We start from the raw sequence: 23,648 nt of genomic DNA, 5'->3' as shown, positions 1-23,648 counted from the left end.
AGAAGACTGGAGATAAGTAATTTGTGTCTTGATTTTCTAAAAAGCACAAAAGACAATATTGAAAATGCAGAATTGTAAGTGTGCCCTTGGTCTCTAGGTAAATAAGTACATTATCTTTTTACTGTGACTCTCCTTTTTCCTCAATTAGGCCTTGGACTAATTTCATGTGTAGTTTTATTTCTAGTCTTTTTCCCTTGTCACGTTTGTTTTCTTTGCGACAAGAGAAATTCTTCTAAAACACAGTTCAAGTCACAACCCTCTCCTCTGAAGCACTTAGGTGCTCTCCCTGGCCCACCAGATGAACACATACTCCTGGGTTGTGATTGACAGGTCCTCCACAGTCTGACCCCAGCATGTGCTTCCAGCCAGCCCCTTCTGCCATACTTGTTCCCATCCTCTTGCTGAGTGAATTACTTGCTGTTCTTTGAGTAACCCTCACTATGCCTTTCTTGCCTTCACACAATCTTTCTGCATCTTAACTGAGGTGCCCTCTTTTTCCTCTTCTATTCTTTTGTGCCCTCTCTCTAATGCTGGCCAATCTGATAGGATCACTCCTTGTAGCCCTCAAAGTCACTGGGCATGACCTTTCATCTTTTTATCATTTTACTGTTCTACTATCCTTGGGAACAAGAGTAGTCTTATTTTTATGTCTACTTGAATGTTTATGACAGCATGAAACTATTGTCTTTAAATGTAGCATTCCCCAAATTGCAACAAACTATTCTCATTGCTTTATAGATTACTTTTTAATAAACTGTTTTTTGGATTTACTTTTTTAGATTACTGAAGCCATAAGAGGAGGGCTCGTATAAGCATTGCTGTATATGTAGAACCCTTTATAGTTTACAAAGTATTTTTTCTTTTTTGAATTGCGTATAAAAATATGCTTGAGGAAATCAAGAGACAGCTTGATGATACATCTCAATTTTAGCAAGGCAAAGTAATTTATGGTAATTTTGATAGCAGGATGGTCTACAGGCAGTAGTACATTTTGGTGGACCTTTAACTTATTTTGAATTTCTACACTCAGATGTTTAATAGATGTGTGTTAACCTGTTGAGTTTCATATCCTGCCAACTTTAAGTGTGTGTGTAATATGTGTGTTACCAGTTTACAGATAACACAAAGTAGGGAGGGAAAGCTAATGCAGAATTACAATTCAGAAAGATTTCAGGCTGAAAGGCTAAAGTAAAACCAAGAAGCAGTTTAAATGGAATAAATGTTAAATCCATTTAGAACTTATAAAAATTACATTTTACAAGTACAAAATACGGGCAGCAGCCTGTCTTGGCATTTTTTCAGGTTAAGAGCCAATGTATTAGTTTATTAAAGTCTTATTATGAATCAAGCATGACTTCTTTGCTTTAAAATATAGGAATGCAATTATTAGTTTAGGAGAACACATGTTAATCACACATTTTTATTTATTGAGAGCCAGTTTTCTTGTGAAGTTGATATTTTGTTCCGCATGTCTCTGTCTTTGCTGTATATAAGTGAAACATTGCTTGTCTACATTCCACACAATGCAGGGAGGAGGTCAGGGACGGTGAGTCGACTGTAAACTGTAAACCACGTTTACTAAGGAGGCATTTGGAAAGTTGCTGTGATGTCTTGTTGAGAGCACGTCTGAAAGCCATGGATGGAAGTTAATCTCACTGTAAGAAACCTCATTACAACATCTAGATCTATCCAGTATCACAATGGCTTGCTTTATGGCACAAGCACCCCTTCCCTAAAATTCATCGTAAAGGGAGTATCTGATTATGTCTGGGAAGGGCAGCAGGGTTTTCTATCATTTGACAGGAGATCAGATAGGCTCTGAGATCCTTCTCATTCAGCAGTCCTCTTGCATTAAGTAATGCAGTGCTGGGAGCCCATAAGATAGTTACGTTCTTTGAGCATGTTTTGTCAAATGGAAAAAACCTACTATTATATTTACTTATTTGAACATACAGACTGTTTGATCTGCTTGTCTTTGTCTTTCTCAGATGCTTATAAATTTAAACGGAGAGAATATTGAGTCAGAATAGGTGTCAGGATATCTTCATCACACTTGGATTTGAGATACATTTCTGACTATAGAGAATGCTTATATTCGATGTTTTAATAGGCTCCTAGATGTCAAACTTAGTTTAGAAATACTTCTTTTTAATCACCTGGCAAGTGGTACTGCAATATTACTATAGGTTAGGTCAGCATCATTCTTCATCAGTGGACTCTACAACTTAAATCATAAAGTTCTGTCAGTAAAAAAAAAATCTTGACTATACTATCAATGTAAATATCCATAAATTATATGCACATACTTCCATTGTAATTATAAAGCAGTCACAGGATGAGATGAAAAACATTCTAATATTTTCTTTTTGCATCCTAGTGGATCAACTTACATTACCACCTGGGACACACACACCTCACTTTAAACCATTGCTCTTTGTCGTAGAACCTGTCATAAAAACCTTGTTTTTAAGCTAAAAGGTTTTTTAGCAGCTCACAGATACATAGATCTTTATAAGTCAATTAAAGCAAATGAAATGTAGTAAGGGTCCATGCTGTGTAAAAAAATACTCTGCAAAGCATGTAAAAAGCGTACCCTTTCTGCACTCAGATGTTTAATAGATGTGTGTTAACCTGTTGAGTTTCATATCCTGCCAGCTTTAAAGTACTGAAAAAGCACACTGGTAAAGGGCACATGGCGGCATATTTTGAACACAGCATATGTAGTTTGGAACATGATACTGAGACTGGAGAAGTCAGGACTGGAGTGATTTGTATAAAGGTGAAGTCTTAGGAACATACCTTTAAGGCTGTATGTAGTGAAAAGAATAAACAAACCAAAGTTAAAACATTGGAAAGCCCTCACTAAGGGATAGGTAGAGAAGGAGCTAGGAGAAGTAACTGAAAGAATAGTCAGAAGAGGTAGGAGGAGCACCAGGGTCATATAGGTTCTCAGACATGAGAAGAGTTTGGGTTTGAGGCTGGGTTGTCAGGGTCATGAACTACCATCCGTTCACTGAGTGCCTGCTTTGTACCAGTGTGTGGATTAAATACATTCTCAACAGTGGTAGTCAGCATCCCAAATGCTTCCCTAAGGTCAAGAGAGTATGGTTTGGGGAAAATAGGAGTGGAAGCTGAGGGGCAAGGAAGGAGCAGATACAGACCCCTGACTTGAATCAAGTAGTGTCACACAGGGAATGGCCATATATATGGGGTCAACGCTTCCTTCCAAGAGGCCTAAAGCACTGATTACCAGTTAATAAACCTATTGTTTAGCAGACATGCTCACAGCTTAAAATGTACTGTGATGGTGTTAATTTTTTTTAGGCACAATAAGCTCAATTTATATTTAAAACATTGACATAAGATACTTAAAAATCATTATGCCATATTTACATATAACATCTTAACCTATGATCATCAGTGTTGTAACCCTAAGTGATTCTATTACATGTTTACATATTATACAGTCATGCCTTGCTTACCCATGGAGATATGTTCTGAGAAATGCATTTTTAGGCAGTTTTGTCATTGTATGAACATCATAGAATGTCTTACATAAACGTAGATGGTATAGCCTACTGCAGACTGAGGCTATATTGCTCTTGGGCCACAAACCTGTACAGACAGTTATTGTACTGAATGCTGTAGGCAGTTGTAACACAATGCTAAGTATTTTTGTATCTAAATACAAAAAAAGGTACAGTAAAAATACAGTGTAGACCAGAAGCGGTGGCTCACGCCTGTAATCCTAACACTTTGGGAGGCTGAGGCAGGCGGATAACCTTAGGTCAGGGGTTCGTAACCAGCCTGGTCAACATGGCGAAACCCTGTCTCTACTAAAAATACAAAAAAAATTAGCCGGGTGTGGTGGCGGGTGCCTGTAGACTCAAATACTTGGGAGTCTGAGGGGGGAGAATTGCTTGAACCCAGGAGTCGGGGGTTGCAGTGAGCTGAGATTGCACCACTGCACTCCAGCCTGGGTGACAGAGCGGGACTCTGTCTCAAGAAAAAAAAATGCAGTGTAAAAAATACAAAATGTTAGACCTGTATTGGGCACATACCATGAATGAAGCTTGCAGAACTGGGTATTTGCTCTGGATGAATCTGAGTGGTGAGTGAATGTGAAGGCCCAGGACATTCCTGTATACCACTGTAGACTTTATAAACACTGTACACTTAGGGTACAAATATTTTTCTTTAATAGTAAATTAACCTTAGCTTACTGTAACTTTTTTTTGAAGTTGTGTAAGTTTGGGTTTTTTTGTGTGTGTTTTTTTTTGTTGGTTTTTTTTTTTTTTTTTTTTTGAGGCAGAATCTCGCTGTGTTGGCCAGGCTGGAGTACAGTGGTACGATCTCAACTCACTGCAACCTCCATCTCCCGGATTCAAGCGATTCTCCTGCCTCAGCCTCCCCAGTAGCTGGGCTTGCAGGTGCTCACCACCATGCCTGGCTAATTGTTGTATTTTTAGTAGAGATGGAGTTTTACCATGTTAGCCAGGCTAGTCTTGAACTGACCTCAGTGATCAATTCCCTTGGCCTCCCAAAATGCTGGGATTTCAAGCATGAGCCACAATGCCCAGGCTTAACTTTTTTACTTAATAAACTTTTTATTTTTACTTTTTGACTCTTGTAATAAAACACAAACACATTGTACAGACAGCTATACAAAAATATTTATATCTTTATTCTCTTTTTTTTCTATTTTTAACATTTTTTATTTATTTTTAAACTTTTTTGTTAAAACTAAGACACAAGCACACATTAGCATAGACGTACAGAGAGTCAGGATCATCAGTATCACTGTCTTCGTGTCCCACTGGAGGGACTCCAGGGGAAATAACAAACACAGAGCTGTCATCTGTGATAACTTAAATGATGCCTTCTTTCGGAATACCTTCTGAAGAACCTCCCTGAGGCTGTTTTACAGTTAACATTTTTTTTAATAAGGAGATGAGTACACTCTAAAATAATGAAAAGTATATAGTATAGTAAGTACATAAACCAGTAACAATTGTTCATTATCATTATCAAGTATTACATACTGTATATAACTGCACGTGCTGTGCTTTTATGACTGGCAGCTGAGTAGATTTGTTAATACCTGCATCACCACAAACGCCAGTAACACATTGCACTACAATATTACAAAGACTGCAATATCACTAGATTATAGGAATTTTTCAGCTCCATTATAATCTTATGGGACTACCATTCTGTATGTAGTCTATCATTGACCAAAATATCATTATGCAGTTTATGACTAATTATGTATAAAATGTAACTTTATATATAAATTTTATAAAATGCACGTAAACATGAAGTAATATTTAAAAAATAATTTATAAAATTATAAAATAAAGTTATAAATTATGTTAATATATATAAATGCACTGGATTTTATTGGTAGCATGAAAATAGAACTCACCTTGAGCCACTTACTCACTGTTGGTTGAACAGGAAAATAATACTGAACTTGTGATAACCTTTCTGATCAACAGTTTAAACCCTGAGATCCATTTTATTCTTTTCAGTCAAAAAAAGTGATCGTGGTTATTTTCTTGGGAGAATTCCTAGACATAAACTGTCTGGGTTAAAAGTATGCACAAAAGCTTCTACACTGGTAGAAGTAGGTTGGAAGGCCAGGTGTCTGTGGGAAAGGTTTTTGTATGGGGAAGTGATAGAGGAGCCATTCAGAAGCTGTCATTCAGTTTGTCGGCAAGTGGCTAAAGCCTCCAAGGCCTAGGTTTCTTAGCTTTAAAGCAGTATCTTCTCCCATCTCACAGCACTGTGAGGAGGACTTTTTTTTTTTTAAGTTTGGAGAAGTGCTTTTGTAAAGTGTAAAACCCTTTGAGGTGTGGTGCAGTAGTTCTTCAAGGAGGTGTGCCGTGCACTGATGTGTGGCTTCTAGCTATGGAAAGAAGTTATCTTTTTTTTTTCTTTTTTTTGAGACGGAGTCTCTTTCTGTCACCCAGGCTGGAGTGCAGTGGCTCGATCTCGGCACTGCAAGCTCTGCCTCCCAGGTTCACACCATTCTCCTGCCTCAGCCTCCTGAGTAGCTGGGACTACAGGCACCTGCCACCACGCCTGGCAATTTTTTTTTTTTTTTTTTTTTGAGACGGAGTCTCGCTCTGTCGCCCAGGCTGGAGTGCAGTGACGCAATCTCGGCTCACTGCAAGCTCTGTCTCCCGGGTTCACACCATTCTCCTGCCTCAGCCTCCCAAGTAGCTGGGACTACAGGCACCCGCCATCACGCCCGGCTAATTTTTTGTACATTTAGTAGAGACGGGGTTTCACCGTGTTAGCCAGGATGGTCTCAATCTCCTGACCTCGTAATCCACCTGCCTCAGCCTCCCAAAGTGCTGGGATTACAGGCATGAGCCACCGTGCCCGGCCCACGCCTAGCTAATTTTTTTGTATTTTTAATAGAGACGGGGTTTCACCGTGTTAGCCAGATGGTCTTGATCTCCTGACCTCGTGATCCGCCCGCCTTAGCCTCCCAAGGAAAGAAGTTACCTAATGATCATTTTAAATTACTGAAGTGTATAGACTTATAAGAATGGGTTCAAGGTTATCTCTATAAGAATTAATTAAGTAGCATTTCAGTGTACTTTCTTGAGAGGGGAAAACAGAGTTTGAGTTGCAGCCAGCAAGTTGAGAATCCTATGTGTGACCCTAGATACACCTTCCTGTGTGTCAATAGCAGGAAGAAGGTATTTTAGAGTCACGGAGGTAGAGAAAATAGCATGGACTTTCTCAGCCAGGTACACTTAGGTTCAAATTCATCTCTGGCATTTAGAATTTGAGTGACCTGGAGGAGTAAACTCACTTCATGTCTCCAAATCACATTGTTCTCATCTCTGAAATGAACTGCTTTACTGAGTAGTTGTGAGCATTTAGCTCTATAGCTGCACATAATAGAAACTTTTTATTTTAAAAAAGGTCATTAGTTATCTAAAAGGTAATACTCTCTGGAAGGGGTGGTTATGAAAATACATTGCTGCATCGGGGTGTCCAGTCTGGAGAGGTATAAGTGTTCAGAATACTTGAGGTTTCTTATATTTTGAATTAATAGCTATGGGAAATGCCTCTCTTAGCTTGTAAATGCTCTGGAACTTTTCTTCATAGTATCTCATTCTTGAGTAGTCATGTTGGGGGTAGTTTTTACTTATAAAAGTAATACATGCCTGCACTCCAGCCTGGGCGACAGAGCGAGACTCCGTCTCAAAAAAAATAAATAAATAAAGGTAATACGTGCTTCATGGTTAACAATTCAAACTATGCAGACAACTATCAAATAAGTAAAAGTCCCTTATGTTTCCATTCATACCGTGAAACTGGTTTTCCGTTTGTTTTGATTTTGATTGGTTTGTTATCTGGTGGGTTGATTAGTTTGAGTTTTGGTTTTCAAATTCAAACTGCCTTCATTTTTTTTTTCAATGATTGCTTGCATCATCCAAAAGGAAAAATTCCTATGACCAGTGACCATCCTACTGACAGAGATTGCTTCGCAACTAAACTAAGCTTCTGTGATTTGAAACAGCTTAAAAGCTCTAACTAGAAAGCTCACCAACTCAATATAAAACCAGGTTTTAATTGACTTGGGTTATGAAAGGCTCTAATAATAGAGTCTGCCACTTTAAGAAAATGCCATAGCCCACTGGCATATGCAGAAGCTCCTTGTGCAAGGGAGGCGTGCCTACAGCTGATGTCATAGCCCAGCCTTCTAATGCCATTTGCATAAAGAGTATTCGATTGCATGATTATATAAAGTGAGGTTTACTGGTATTTTCTTGTTTAGTTCTTGAAAGTCTAATTATAGGCCTAAGGGAATAAATCTACCACTTGAAGAGGATTGTTGTGGCTACTGTCAGATTCCAGGGAGAAGACAGATTAAAAGCAAAAATTTGAATTTCAAAGAAAATACTTTAATGCACCAACACAATGAAGTGAACTTTATGTCAAAATATAGAGGTTTGCCTTTCTTGTATTCTAAACTGGTTCTTCATTAAAATAACTTTATCTAAAGAAAAACGAATGCCAGCCACAGTGGTTCATGCCTGTAATCCCAGCACTTTAGGAGGCCAGGCGGGTGGATCACCTGAGGTCAGGAGTTTGAGATCAGCCTGATCAACATGGTGAAACCCCGTCTCTACTAAATATACAAAAAATTTAGCCAGGCATGGTGGCACATGTCTGTAATCCCAGCTACTCAGGAAGCTGAGGCAGGAGAATTACTTGAACCTGGGAGGCGAAGGTTGCAGTGAGCCAAGATTGCACCATTGCACTCTAGCCTGGGCAACAAGAGCGAAGATCCGTCTCAAAAAATAAAGAAAAATGAAGGCTCACTGTCAAACATTTTCACTTAAAGCGTTGAAATTAGTGCCTAGTTAACCTGTATCCAGAGCTGATTTTTAGCTACAGAAAGCACTATGATTGTGCCAGTGACCGTGTGGAAATACTTCTACCCAGATGGGAATAAGATCACAGGCCTGACCCCAGTGGGTACTCCCTCAGCCACCCTGTCCCCTATTTCACCCCTTCGAAATCCAGCAACTGAAGGGGTGACACTTGGCAGAGCAGGACGCTAGCTGGATTGTGCACCAGCACAGGGTGCAGGATCTACTCTGATTGGCCTGCGCCCTGCTGATAGTGAAATACCGTGTTTTGAATGTTCATCTCTATGCATGTTAACTTAGCTAAAGGCACCTCAGTGGATAATCCAAAAACCCACATTTGGCTTTTTTGTTGTTGTTTCTTTTTTTTTTTTTTTTTTTTTTTTTTTGAGACAGAGCCTTACTCTGTCGCCCATTCTGGAGTGCAGTGGCGCAGTCTTGACTCACTGCAACCTCCACCTCCTGGGTTCAAGCAACTCTGCCACCTCAGCTTCCCAAGTAGCTGGAATTACAGGCGTCTGCCACCACACCCGGCTATTTTTTTTGTATTTTTAGTAGATACGGGGTTTCACTATGCTGGCTAGGCTGGTCTCAAACTCCTGACTTCGGGTGATCCGCCCACCTTGGCCTCCCAAAGTGCTGGGATTGCAAGCATGGGCCATCGTGGCTGGCCTTTTTTTTTTTTTTTTTTTTTAATCACAGGTATGTGACATATGAATTAAGTGGTCAAATGTAAAACTAATGGGGACACCAAGCCTCAGGAAGAACATCCCATGTTTCTGTTTAACTCTCTTATGTGTTATACTACCTTCCCTTTCTCTTTCTTATACACATAGATTTTCCTTAATTGCAGCCCAAGAGGACACTGCCCCATTTTGTTTTGTTCTTTTGTCATTGGGACTTGCAGACCCCAATTTGAATACCATTTTTGGGAACTGTGGCATATGAAGGTAGATCCTTAGGAATCCAATGTACAAAAACACCTACAACTAGATATTCTTTCAGTACTGATCACCTAGGTGCCAGGTACTGGGGATGCAACCCTGAGCATGATAGAAGGGCCCTGCCTCATGCAGTGTATAGTCTGCGAGGGCAGGCGTGGGGCACCAAGGAAGAGCCCAGCAGGTGTATCCTACTCTACACAGGGTGGTCATCACATTCCTCTTAGGAGGCCAGGTAACCTGAGCTCTATAGGCATTAGGAAAGCAAGGACAGAGGCCTTGAGGCAGGAAAGAGGGCCCAAGTGCCAGAGTGAAGGGAACACTCCAGGGGACCAGATGGCATGGGATGAGGTTTGGAGCAGAGCAGGAGCCAAATGCGGCAAGGCTTTGTCAGTTATGGCGAGGCTTTTGGACTCTATTTTAAATGTGATGGGAAGAGCGGCAAATGTCCTGAGCAAGGGAGCAGCGTGGTCAGATTTACATTCTGTGAAGAGCACTCTCCCTGCTGTGCGAGGATCATTTGGAAGGTGGCGAGTGTGTGCGGTGGGAGACAGATGAGGAGTAATCTGTAATAACAGTAATCCAAGTGGAAGATGTTGGAGAATTGGACCTGCTGATGGCTTCTGTGTATGGGATGAAAGAAAAAGGAATCAAAGATGCCTCTCAGGTCTCTGGCTTAATCAGCTGGTAAGGCTATATACCGAGATGATAGAGAACATGGGAGAAGGAACAGATTTGGGAGGAATGTGCTAGGAAATTAAGAACTCAGTTTTGGATATAAGTTTGGAATGCCCATTAGCCAAGTGGCAGTGTCAGGTGCATTGTATTTGAAACACAGATGTCCAGAGGCATATATGATTCTGAGAGGGAGGTTAGGCTGGAGATAATGAATTCCAGAGTTGCCAACATGTAGAAAGTATTTAAAGCTTTAGGATTGAGTGTGATCACTTGGGAAAGGATTATAGATAGAAAACTGAGGGCCCAAGACCAAGCCCTGCCCCTACGTTCAGAGGTTGAGTAGAGGAATAGGAGGCAAGAAAGGAGAGAAGAAGCAGGGGAAGGGTGTTTCTGGGGGAGCACTCAGTTAAATGACCCCAAGAGGAGGGCAAGCGAGATGAGAGAAAACTCTCGGTAACCTGAGGGCATAGTGGGGACCTGAGAACATTTGCAAATGACTGGGGAGGATGCATGCCAGATTAGTGGGTTAAAGAAGGCATGGAAGATGGGAAGGTAGAAACAGCATGTATAGACCTCTCTTTTCAAAAGTTTTGTTGTGAAAGGCAACTGAGAGATGGATTAATTGCTGGAGGCGGAAGTGATCACTGGAAGGGAATCTTAAATTTTCATTTATTTGTTCATTCATTTGTTTAAGAAAGAAGTTGTAAAAAGAACATTAGCACTAATAATTTTTATCCCACTTTGCCAGGATTAGACTCTCAAACAAAAAGGAAAAACAAAAGCTATTCCCAGCCACGGGAGTGGAGAAAGCCCAGGTCAGCAGGGTTTCCTCCTCAGTCAGGACGTTGAGTGACTGGGAGACAGGTTTTCCATCAGCACATGGAAACCCTTGGAGGTTGGACCTGGGTGGTGTCACTTAGATGTCTTCTGACCTAGATCGGAGGTAATGAATCCAAAGTTCCTGTAAGAATGCTGAATGATAACCTGACCTAAACAAGGCCAGCCTTTGGAGGAGGTCAATAAGAGAACCGTTACAGTAGGAGGAAGAGGACTTCTCCCCCCTCAGTCAATGATGACCACAGCTATAGGGAAGACAAGGTCAGCAGTTAGGCCTCAGGGACATTAAGACCAACACTGAAACAATGTCTGTTTCTGGGTTACCGCCTCACCATTTACTGCCAATTAAAGCATCCTGACTGTGGGGCAGAAAGGCTTACTGGGTATTAGGAGCACAAAATGTCAGGAGCTAAAAATAAACTATTGTCATTTCTTTTGTAAGGGTTTCCCAAACTCTCGATTGCCTCTTGCAAGCAGATGACCTGGGAGCAAATGTTATGGCAGAACGATGGACTCCTAGCAAGGGCCGAAGCGTGCCCTGTGAAGACTGGAAAGAATATATGCTTGTCAGAGATTTGGTAACCTCATCAAGACCTTAAACTGCAATTTAAGAGGGTGGAAAAATTACTCAAGTGAAACTATAAGCCCTGTTATTCGTAAGAAAACGTGTGACACAGAGCAATTGGAGAATCTCTTAATTTGCATGCAAAAATAACAGGAGGAAAAAGTAAGGAATGTTATATCTGATTTCAAGTGTGAATATGAAGCAAAGGAACTTGAGATGTTAACACCTGAAAGAAATCAAGATTTCCTAGATACCCCTGAAACACAGGGCTCAGGACTAGAATATGGAAGCCCTGAGAGAACAGATAGCAGAGGAGTAGTATATGTCCAAAATGTCTGAAAGTGCACAGAAAGCCAGAAGCCTGCACGAAGAGGTGGGATGGAGAATATTTGTGTGGAGATGAAAGGAGAGAGACTCAAGTGATTCCACCATGGGAGCAGTTTAAAACCAGGGACCACAAGCCACTACCATCCATAGGCCATGTTTCCTAGCCCCAGTTTCAAACTGCGAGAGGCAAGATGTAGTAAAAATGTTTTTCAGCTCTCTAGGCCTTTACTAGAATGTTTATTCTGCTCAGTGCATTCGGTAAATTATTGACTTGACAATTTCATAGCTAAGAAAATGAATGAAAAAAAATGAGGCTCTACTATCTAATTCTCACCAAGAAGGAAAATTATATCATTGTTGAGTTTACAATTACATGTAAAAGAGGTATTGTGACTAGTAAAAAAGTGGTGTGAAAACTCAAAAAAGAGCAAAAGCTATACCCAGGTTCTAGCAGGGAGACCCTGGGTAATCAGGCAACTCACTCCAAGGTAGAATGGAGTCAGGCACTGGGGTCCAGGAGACTTAACTTTAATGAGATAGATAGTGAACAGTTCAGAAAATTATAGGTATGATTCTATGGCCAGAAACCAGAAGGGAATATGGTGCAAGAGGAATGGAGCCCTAAAAAACAGTTCTGTCACACGATCACATATAATTGTCATGAGAAAGAAATAGCTCAGGTACCTAGCAAGGCCTGGGATTGCATTGAGTTCTCCAACAGACAAGAGGCACTCGCAGGGTACCTGAACAGCACCAGCTGCTGGGAATTGGCTGGAAGGCCAACTCCTGAAAAGCTGAGGCTTTCAAATGAGTACTGGTCAAGATAAAGAGAAGTTATGTTTGGAGATCACAAATTTAAAAAGGAGTAATGTAAAGATGACAGCTGACAAGAAATGAACAAAACACTGCATTTGTGAGGGATTGGTAAAGAAAGACCTCAGAAATGCTGGGAACCTCAGAAAACACAGCTTTGTCAGCATCTGTTTTTCTGACCCAGGATAAGATCTTCCTTTTAGATCTGCTGGTCAAGGGACAGAGCTGAACTCTAAGCCAGCCCTGGTCTGTGAGGTTCTTGCCCATTCATGCCTAAGACTGAAAAGCTTTACTTTGAATATACTAAATCTTGCTCAAGGTGTAGTCCCCCATGCTTCTCAAGGCTGTGTGTCCCATTGGGTAAGGCTGTGGTCTTCAGAGTGGGACAGCAGCATTAGAACTGCTTGGCCTGCCTGCCTGTTACAAATGCAGGTGCTGGTACCCCTCCCATTACCTCCATTCCCAAGCAATTTAGAACCTTAAGGAGGACAGCAAGGGAGCTTCAGAAATCAGCGTTTTCAATACATTCCTCAAGTGATGCTATCCAAAATTAGACTTTCAGAACCACTGAGCTAAGTCAGCCAACACCTCTTGTTGCTCAGAGCTTCCATGAGTATATGGGCTTACAGCCTGAAAATCCCTTTTTATCAAAGCTTTGCTGCATCCTAACTCATGGAACAACAGACAAGATTTCCTATGGAAATCAGGCCTTTAAAAAAAGAAATGTTATACTCTTCTAATGGTTAGATTTGCAGTAATTCTCAACTCTGCATGTTAGAATCTCCTGGAGAACTTTTAAAAACACCATGTCCATGCCCCACCCCAGACCAATTAAATCAGGAACTCTGGAGTGGGGATCAGGCATGATTGTTTGCTTGTTTGTTTTTGTCTTGTTTTAAGCTTTCCAGGTGGTTCTGATGTGTGGCCAGGGTTGAGAACTACTGCTGTTTAAACTTTAGAAAAGCGTAACACTTTTAAAAGGTTCTATTCCATGTGATACCTCTTATCCTTTCACATCAACAAATAACCCCTACTTTCCATTTCTTCTTCATGAAAGATAGTGTTCTCATTTCTCAAAATTAGAAGGGATGAAACAAACATGGTTAAAAGAGAACACAATATAGTAGCTATACAAAATATATCTCTAGGCCCTAAAAATTTGTTTTTGGGGCACTGAAAAGATATGCAGATAAAATTGCGTAGCCATAAGTTCTTCAAGCTTATGATAAAGGAGAGTGGCCAAAAGACAGGAATTGAGGAAATGTCAACCCAGTTGTCCAAAAGGTGACTCATGGACAATAAATACCAGCTGATAAAATCGAAGCTGTTTCCTGGGAAAAAATTATAGAATGCTTAATTAAAAAGATAATTTGTGAGACTTTAAAAAGGAATCAGGAAAAGTAGACTATTCCTGTTTGGGTACATTGAGGGGTGCTGGCAATGGAGTTTAACCCTACATCTGACAAAATCACTCCGAAATCCTCACATTATATGATGGATATGGTGGAGAAATGTAGTCTGGGTTGTTATTACTCTGTTTAGGTGAATATACAGCTGCTTGAGCAACCACATTCAAACCTCATCGATAGTGGAGTGATGTTTAACCTGGAGAGAGATCTCTTGTTCTCTTTCTTGTTCTGATATTCTTTGAAACCTATAGTTGTGAACCTCTTTATTCTGGAAGTGAATTTTAATGTAAAGAATTTTGTCCAAAGTAATGTTATACTCCAGCTCAGGAATATACATATACATACACACAGGGGACTTCAAAAAGTTTGTAGAAAAATTGAAATAAAAGATAAAAATATGAAATAAAAATTTCTCAACATAAGCTCCATCAAGTTCAAGACACTCTTGTGAGCAATGATACTAGCCATCATTTAGTCCATCCCTGAAGAACTGAGGGACCTGGGAATTTAACCATGTCAGTGCAACCATTTCTTTCTTTTTCTTTTTTCTTTTTTTCTTTTTTTTTTTTTTTTTGCATTATTGCTGAAGAAAAATGGGTGCCCTGTAAAGATTTGTTAAGATAAGAAATAAAAAGAAGTCACAAGGTGCCAAATCAGGACTGTAAGGTGGATGCCTAACATGAAAACTCTCATAAAATTGCTCTTGTTTGATGAGAGGAATGAACAGGAGCATTGTCATGGTGGAGGAGGATTCTCAGGTGAAGGTTTCCTGGGTGTTTTTCTGCTAAGTCTTTGGTTAATGTTTTCAAAACACTCTCATAATAAGCAGATGTTATCATTCGTTGGCCCTACGGAAAATCAACAAGCAAAATGCCTTGACCATCCCAAAAAACTGTTGCCATGACCTTAGCTCTTGACTAGTATACTTTTGCTTTGACTGGAGCACTTACACCTCTTGGTAGCCATTGCTTTGATTGTGCTTTGTCTTCAGGATTGTACTGGTAAAGCCATATTTCATCTCTTGTTACTTCAAAGAAATGCTTCAGGATCTTGATGTTACTTGTTTCCAATTTTCATTGAAAGCTCTGTTTTTGTCTGCAGATGATCTAGAAGCAATGGTTTTGGCATACATTGTGGGAAAGTTTGCTCAACTTTGATTTTTTCAGTCAGAATTGTGTAAGCTGAATCAATTGAGTTGTCTGTGATGTTGACTATTGTTTCTGCTGTTAATTATCAGTCCTCTTTAACTAGGGCATGAAAAAGATGAATTTTTTCCTCACAAATTGATGTGAATGGCTTGCCACTATGGGCTTCATCTTCAACATCATCTCATCCCTTCTTAAAACGAGTTACCCATTTGTAAATTGCTGATTTCTTTGGGACATTATACTCCTAAAGTTTTCATAAAGCATCAGTGGTTTCACCATTCTTTCACTCAAGTGTCACCGTAAACTTGACACATTTGTTCTTGCTTCAATTTTAGCAAAATTCATGTTCCTCTCATAGGGGCTGTTTTCAAGCTGATGTCTTACCCTTCTGGGAGCCTCACACTAGATTCTATTCAGACATGTTATAACAAGTTAGTATGAGTTTATCTGGCAAAAAAAAAAAAAAAAAAATTGAAATACATGCATAGTTTTCTCATAATATGTATTTTCCATGAACTTTTGAAAACTTCTTGAGATACACACACAAGCCCAACATAGATTCTTCCACATTACTCTTTTCTAAAGCCTCTTTATCCCCATAATTCCATAAAATAATATATAACAGACTTGGCTTTGGCTTATTGGACTCTTAGTCCAACTTAGTTGTTTTTCGGCTTCAACTTTGATGACTCATTTGTGCTCACTTCTGATTCAGACAATGGAAAACTATTTTAGCAAGAGCTGAACTGATTTTTATTCCCCTGTTGATGTCCAAAGCTCAGCCCACCGTCATGCACTGTGCATTCACATTCTCTGTTTCTGCAAGCTTTGCTGGCCAAGTTCACCAACGAACGTTGAATTGACCAAACATGTACTAAGTGCATTCTGCAGACATAACGGAAGACTAAATTTTGGAGATCTTTGCTTCCCAAAGAATCCCCTGAAAAAAAAAATTTTTTTTTTTTACTTCTACTAAGTAGCCCAGTTTTCCAATCACATGAATTTTCTGGAATATTTTTGGAGAGAAGCAGATTTATTGAAGAGCTGTTCTTTTTTACCCCAGATATAGACAAAGTTAAATTTATTCTCTGAATATAAATCATCAGAGTAAGAAGGTAACATTTAGTCAAGAAGATAAATTTGTTGGACTATGGGTTCATCTGTGTGCAACAGAGACCTAAAGTTTCAATGGCTTAAGCAGTATTGAGGTTCATTTATCTTCCATGACAGCGTGAGAGTTTGCAGCCAAAGACTAGTATGGCGGGTCCATGGTGTCAAGGACTGCCAGGTATCTCCCATCTTATTGCTTCATTATCTCTGGGGGATGGCCCTCATCTGCATGGTCCAGGCAGGAAAGAGGAGGATAGGAATAACCCCACCCCAGAGGCTGCACCCAGCACTTCCCCTTACATACACACACACACACACACATCCCAGCTGCAAGGAAGGCTGGGAAATGTCTTTATTTTGTACAATCAGTAAAAACTGAGATTCTATCAATAGAGAAGGAGGGCAAACATTGGAGAAAAACTAGTAGACTTTCCAACATATTCCTGAAAAAATTTAAATTGCAGAAGGGGCTATAGGTGGGCCAGGCAGGGAAGAATCATTATCTCACCCAAAGAATGACATCGGGCTTCAAGTATCTAAGCCACCATCAAAAAGGCTGGTGCTCTTCCAGGTTTTTCTTTAAAGGGCATCTGTCAGGCTGGGGAGAACACTTCTCTAGGTGGCCTTGAGCCAGTATTATTGGCCCACTCAATCAGAGCTGCCCTGCAGCCTCGTTAGCACATCACAAGAACCCAGAGTGGAATTCTGGGATGGAAGAGCTGGACAGAAAGTGGAGAGAGAAGGTCCTCCCAGCGGCAAAGCTAATTAAAAGGAGAAACCTGTTTTCCACATGCACTCCTCAATATGCACACATGCTGCTTTCTTGTCATTACATGCCTCACTTGTCACCAAAGCATTTTCAATCAATTCCTGGGTGTTGTTCTTGTATCTTTAGATTTAGCACATTCTTTCTTTAGTGCTCCTCCCTTTTATTCATCCAGCTGCTTAGAACAGTTTTCTTCAGCATTTAAACAAACCCACATACATTCCCCTCCCCCCATTTTCTTTTTTAAACAAAGCAAATGCTGCTTTCTTTTAACCGAAATAAAAGAGCCATAGACAATTCCATCTTTTAGGTCCACATGGCAGATCTCAAGTCAAGCATTCGTTTTCTACCTGTGTGGAACTTTAATTAGTTTAAGTGGGAGGTCTGTGCCAAGAAACAGGCACCACATCACAGTTGGAATCTGCAGAGCAGATTTTTTTCTCTTAATAATGTTCTTTCAAACTCAATCCCGCTTGCAGTTTTGATACCAAAAACATGTGTGTTGAACAGCTACGAGTCGTTTCCGGGTCATTCGCATTAACCATGAGCTCTCCTGACAGTCTTGACCCATAACAGCAGACCTCTGTGTTTGAAGTGCTGTATGATTTACAAAGGACTGCACACACATTGTCGCATGTCAGCTGCACACTTAGCCTGCTAGGAAATAATATCGCCCCCATTTTGGTGATGAAAAAATTGAGTCGTGGAATGGTTAAGTGACAGAATGAACTGAAACTGGATCCAGTCTGTCTGTGTTGCTAATGTAAGATGTTAAAGAACTGTCTACGGTTAAAAGAGAATGAGTATCTATTTTTAACAATGTGCTAAATGTTCTTTTCTTCTTTCCATGGTCCAAGATTGTCCTAAACTTTGATTTGATATAATTATTTTCCACAATCCTCTGTCAGGCTTTGAAATTCTTCTCTGCCTCTGGGTCTTAGTTTGCTTTGAGGTAAGGATGGCCAGTGTGGATCTTTCTTATATAATCTCTAGGTCTTATATTTTAGTTTCCTACCTGAAAATTTGTGATGCCACTTTGAATCTACGACGGTAAAGGAAAACAATTTCTCTTACATGCTATTTAAGAGTTAGGTATTTAAGATTAAAGGAACTATGTATAAATATCACTTATCCAGAAGTCTTCTGAATATTTCATTTCTCATGGAAATGCTGGATGTTTTTAAGCAACATTATCCATTATAAAACAATTCGAAAAGGGGGAAGAAAATCCTACAAAGATAACAAAAACTGTGAGTTTTTTTTTTGTATGAAGTAGCCAATTTTCACAAAAAGTGCTGTTAGCAGTTTATAACACTGCTAGAAAATGTATTTTATATTAAAAATCGCTAACAGCACAGTCATTGTTTTAAAGATGCTTTAGAATGGGAAGAAATGTTCAATCTTTTTAACATGTATCGGCATGTATAGGGTGTACTCTTTTAAAGAAAAATTTCAAGTATTATAAATTCTAAGAAACTTTAAAACTGTGTCATTTATAATGTAAAATTAATGCAGCTGAGATTCAGTGGTTGACTCATAGCTCCCACATTCATCTTCAGTTCTCTTTAGCTCATATGGTTTTCTTTAAAAATTAGTGATATCAGCTAAATGGAACTATTTTCCACTCCTACCCACAGAGAAAAGTGCTTTTGTGAACATGTCAGCTCTGTTCCATCATTACATGCCATCATGCAGTGCAACAGAAGCAGGCTGGCTGTGCATACTTGATAACCAATATTAGTACAGATTTGAGAGCAAAATCCAAAGAAGATAATACTGTATTTCCATCTATTTATTTTATGCACATAAGCCACCTTTTTAGAACCAAGGAATTTTATAGCTAGACAAGATCTTGGAAGTCTTCCAATCTAGCCTCTTTATTTTGTACATATGGAAACTGAGGCACAAAGAGGTTCAGCAACTTCCCCAAGGTCACATAGCTGGTAGAGGTAGGCTGGGACTAGAACCCAGGTCTGTGTGACTCCAAAGTCTGTGCTCCTCCCGCTATACTGCTTCACAGATAGGAGCTGATCTGCCTCAAATCTTCTGCCTCTTGGCCTTTCCACAACTCTGCATTGCTGCCATCTAACAGTGCCTTCCACTGGTGCCATGCTAAAGCTCCTTAGGAGGCAACTTAACATTGTTCTGTAAAAGCTCTACAGATGTAGGACGCTAGCTATCTGTTCTCCCCGGAAATCTTTTCAATTCAATTCTGCAAATAACTTAGGCTTTCCCAGACTAAGGAGTTCCTTCTCTCATTCCTGCAATTTGCTTTCCAGTTACCTTCTTCTGGACACATTCATTTCCAGTGCCCCTTCTGTTAAAATGGCCCCCACTAGAATCTCTGTTGCTGGGCACGGTGGCTCACGCCTGCAATCCCGGCACTTTGGGAGGCTGAGGCGGGTGGATCACCTGAGGTGGGGAGTTCAAGACCAGCCTGACCAACATGAAGAAACCCCATCTCTACTAAAAATACAAAATTAGGCAGACATGGTGGCACGTGCTTGTAATCCCACCTACTTGGGAGGCTAAGGCAGGAGAATCGCTTGAACCCGGGAAGCTGAGGTTGTGGTGAGCCAAGATCGCTTCATTGCACTCTAGCCTGGACAACAAGAGCGAAACTCCGTCTCAAAAAGAAAAAAAAAATTGGCCCCACTCAAAATGGTACTCCTCCAAGTTGCTTTTCATCCTTGTATTCCCCATGGCCATTCATCCCACTGCTGTCCTTCTGTCTCCAAGTCCTCTTTGCCTTGCTTCCTTCCCTCTCAACCCACAGCATCAGAGCAGTTTCTCCCCCAGCTGACCCTCTTTCCACTTTCAGTGCTCAATATTTTTTACCTTGCCTGTGGAAATGGTCTCTTAACTGGTTTCCTTAAGTCCCTCCAGAAATGTTTTTCTAAACTCCAACAACTGTGCAAGGTCTAATTGCCATTGGTTTATCACCCACTGGACCCAGAAGCACCATCCTGGATTCTGCTTCTGCATACCCCTGTCAGCTCTGTGTCTTTAGGGACATCATTTAAACCTTCAGCTTCACTTTCTCCACTTATAAAATGAAGATGAGGAACAAGAACATCAATCTTTGAAATGATGCCAAGTCCAAGCCTCTGTGTGTGTGTCTCCCCACTCCAATTTGTCCAACAGACTGCTTCCAAAGAAATCTTCCTAAAACACTGACCTTTTTTTTTTTTTTTTTTTTGGCTGCAAAATCTTTCATTTCCTCATCCCCTCACATAACTTCCAATCTTCTTGGCCTGGCACTAAGGACCTACTACAGACTGGCACTGAAATATCTTCCCTACCTTATCATTCCTTGTGCTTCTCCACAAGCCCACTCTTCCCCTTCATCATACATGTGCCGACCTTTCCTGTCTCTTTTACTTTGCAGCACCAAATGTTTTCTACTTTGTGGTCTAGGAGGAACACATGTCACTTTCGTAAGCTGCTCGAAAGCAGGGGCCACACCTTCATCCTTGTTTTCCACACAACACCAAGCACTTAGTAGACACCCAGTAAATCATTGCTGAATGAATGTATTCAGCCTGGAATTGCACTAGGATTTTTTGGCCAACACATTGTATTCTTAACTGATACCGGACTTCCAATCAAACAAAATCATTAAGCCTTTTTCATAGTCTTTAATTAAACTACTTCTCTTCCATTATTTCCCTTTGCCTACTTTTGAACTGATATTCAGAACTTTTCTGTTAATGTTTAATTTTCATCCATTATTCTTGTCTGTACAGATCTTTTTGATTTTTGACTCTCTTATCTAGTTTTTTTTTTTTTTTTTTTTTGGCTTCCCGTTGTGTTATCCACAGGCACAATGGGTATATTGACTATCGTTCATTGAAGTTGTTGATACAAATGTTGAACAGGAGAAAAACCAGTAGCTTGCCAACTTGGCACCTCATTCTCTAGCTTGACAGTAATCTCTTATCTAGTAGTTTTTAGATATGGTTATTTAATCAAATATCACTAGCTTCTAATTTTGTTATAATTCATTCATGTATACAGACAATGAAGAATATCTTCTCTTCATTCAACACATTTATTGGGAACCAATCATTGTCCAAGGCAATATGCTAGGCATTGTTGTAATAGAAAGCAATTGAGATTTTACCCCTGTCCTCTTTGGCCTGCAAAGAGCAGGTAAGATTCATGCACAGACAAATGTAGTACCAGGTAAATAGTGAGGCCAAACACAAGAGGCAGGTCAAAGGGCTTTGGATTCAGAGGATGGAGAAGCTCTTTCTAGGCTGGTGAAATATTTGCAGAATGAGTAGGCTCATAAGTGGAGGTGAGGTACAGGCTAAGCTGCTGTAAGAAAGAGTCCAAAATGCAAAGGATTTACCACAATGCAGTTAATTTTTCTCACAACGGTCGAGGTAGGCAGGTGGTCCAAGTCCAGTTAATCAGTCCTCCTCAACACAAGGCTTCCACTTGTAAGCTCAGGATGACCGCTCCAGTTCTCATCATCTCCCAGGCAGAAAAACGGGAGAAAGAACTAGACGTACCACCCAGTCATTTTAAGGACATAGCCAGGCCAGGTGCAGTGACTCACATCTGTAATCCAAGCACTGTGGGAGGTCGAGGCTGGAGGATAGCTTGAAGCCAGGAGTTTGAGACCAGCTAGGATAAGAAAGCAAGACCCTGTCTCTACAAAAAATTTAAAAATTAACCATGTGTGGTGGTGTGCACCTATAGTCCCAGCTACTCAGGAGGCTGAGGTGGGAGGATCACTTGAGCACAGGAGTTGGAGGATACAGTGAGCCATGATCACACCACCTCACTCCAGCCTGGGTAACATAGTGAGACCCCATGTCTTTAAAAAACAAAACAAAAAAACATCGCCAGGAAGTTGCTTACATGTCTTCTATTCCTATAACATCGGCCTGAGCTTAGTCACATGGCCACACCCAGCAGAAAGAACGTCTAGGAAATGTGGTCTTAGGCTAGGTAACCCCAAACCCAGCTAAAACTGTTGCTTTTGAAGAAGGGTGAAACAGACAATGTGGAAGAGAATTACCAGTCTGCCACAAAGAGAAAGAATTCTATGTGAGGAAAACGCTCTAGAAGAGGGAGCTGATTAATTAATTATATCTCAGCCGAGAGGATGTTATGAGAAACACAGATTTGGGTTTAATAGAAAAACTTAGAACCCTTCAAGAAGGAATGGGCGGACTTGAGAGTGTCCTCCGCTTCTGAAAATGATCAAGAAAAATGGTAAGAATGTACACCTCAAGGGTGGACGGTAAAAGTCAGCCTTTAAGCCTCAATGGCGGTGTGGTTGTAGGTGGGGTGGGGGTGGAGGCCCCGAAGACAGGCAGACTACCACAGTAGCCCCGATGGAAGCAGTGAGAATGAACTGGAAGGAGCGGCTGTGGGAGCGACAACGTGATGAGAATAAACCCGGCTTGGCTCTGCCCTGTGCACACACAGGTGAGCTGTGTGCTCCCGGATGTGTCAGCTGGTATATGCGTCTCTCAGAAGGCAGCTGGGGAGCACTGGTAGCTCAGAGACTGAGAGGCAGACCCAGGAAGCCCTTCTTTGCATTGGTCAGGGTTTGCTGCATTTTCCCAAGCCCAGGAGATGGAACCCAGTTCTTTTTCTTTCTGTGTAAAATAATAAGCATCACAATAGGCTGTGCTCATGAGAACGCATTTTGTTTCCACAGAAATGTTTTTTCTCACTCTGTCCTGATTTTGATTTCTGTTAAACTCAGTAAACACATTACCAAATTTTAAAATAAGGTGACTTGTTTTCCCCAACTCACAGTTCACCAAAGGTATTTCATCTGTTTGTTCTGAAAATGCAGCTGCTGTCTAGATTTATGTGTGCTCTGATAAGAAATGTTTTGTGTAACAATAAAAATCATTTCCTTTGATGAATACTGTTGTTGCTTTGTGTTCTAAGAATGATATTTCATGTCTGTTCCATAGTAGCATTGCCCCCACTAAGCAGATTCTACAGGAGAACAGTTTGTGTTCCAGACCAAGGGAGCTGAAGCTTCTAACTCCTAACAGCCATTCAGGGCCTTGTCTAAAGAATCAGAGTCATAGGCAGCCATCTTTGTCAAGCAGATCCCTTGGTGGGGGGCGAACAGGAGGAGGCATGACTGGAGGTCCTCCAGTGGTGGCGCCTTCACCCACATCCCTCTGTTGCACTCCTTAAATGCCCGGATGCTGCATAAAGGCTTTGGCCCTTCCTCTCAGGGCTTGTAAGCCACAAAATGATGTCACAGTGGGGAAGATGCTGAGGACATCAGTGAGAACCAGGAGCAGGCAGAGCCTGAACCCCGGCCCGGAAGGAAGGGGGAGGGAACAGAATACAGCTTTCTAGAAAGAGAGGAGAGGCTGAAGGCACAGCTAGGGAATACGCATGCAGTGCCTTGGGCCTCAAGTGGGCCAGACTCGCGCCCGTGGAAGCTGTGTGACGGGGAGCAAAGAACACAGGCTTCAGAGGCAAGTCTCCTGAGTTCACTCTAGCTGTATGACCTTGGCCAAGGTTGTTAGCCTTTCTGTGCCTCAGTTTCCCTATTTTCAAAATGAGCTTAAGAATAGTATCTATCCGTAGGCATTGTCTGGAGGATTAAGTGACTGGATATATCTGAGACAGAGGCTGTCAGTAATCCTACACTACCCTCTTCCTTCTTTTTCTA

General features: G+C 40.8%; 1 long non-coding RNA gene across 1 annotated transcript; it reads left to right on the top strand.

Moving 5' to 3' along the window:
• The first annotated feature begins 6,097 nt into the window (after positions 1 to 6,097).
• LOC107976399 (uncharacterized) lies at positions 6,098 to 22,878 on the top strand. Its single transcript, XR_001720333.4, has 2 exons — positions 6,098 to 10,955; positions 11,292 to 22,878. It is a non-coding gene; the product is annotated as an uncharacterized LOC107976399 (long non-coding RNA).
• The last annotated feature ends 770 nt before the right edge of the window (positions 22,879 to 23,648 follow it).

The sequence above is a fragment of the Pan troglodytes genome, chromosome 7 (genome assembly GCF_028858775.2).
Source record: "Pan troglodytes isolate AG18354 chromosome 7, NHGRI_mPanTro3-v2.0_pri, whole genome shotgun sequence".
Taxonomy (NCBI): domain Eukaryota; kingdom Metazoa; phylum Chordata; class Mammalia; order Primates; family Hominidae; genus Pan; species Pan troglodytes.
The sequence above is the reverse complement of the archived record's forward strand: the minus strand, read 5'-3'. Positions and strand labels throughout refer to the sequence as shown.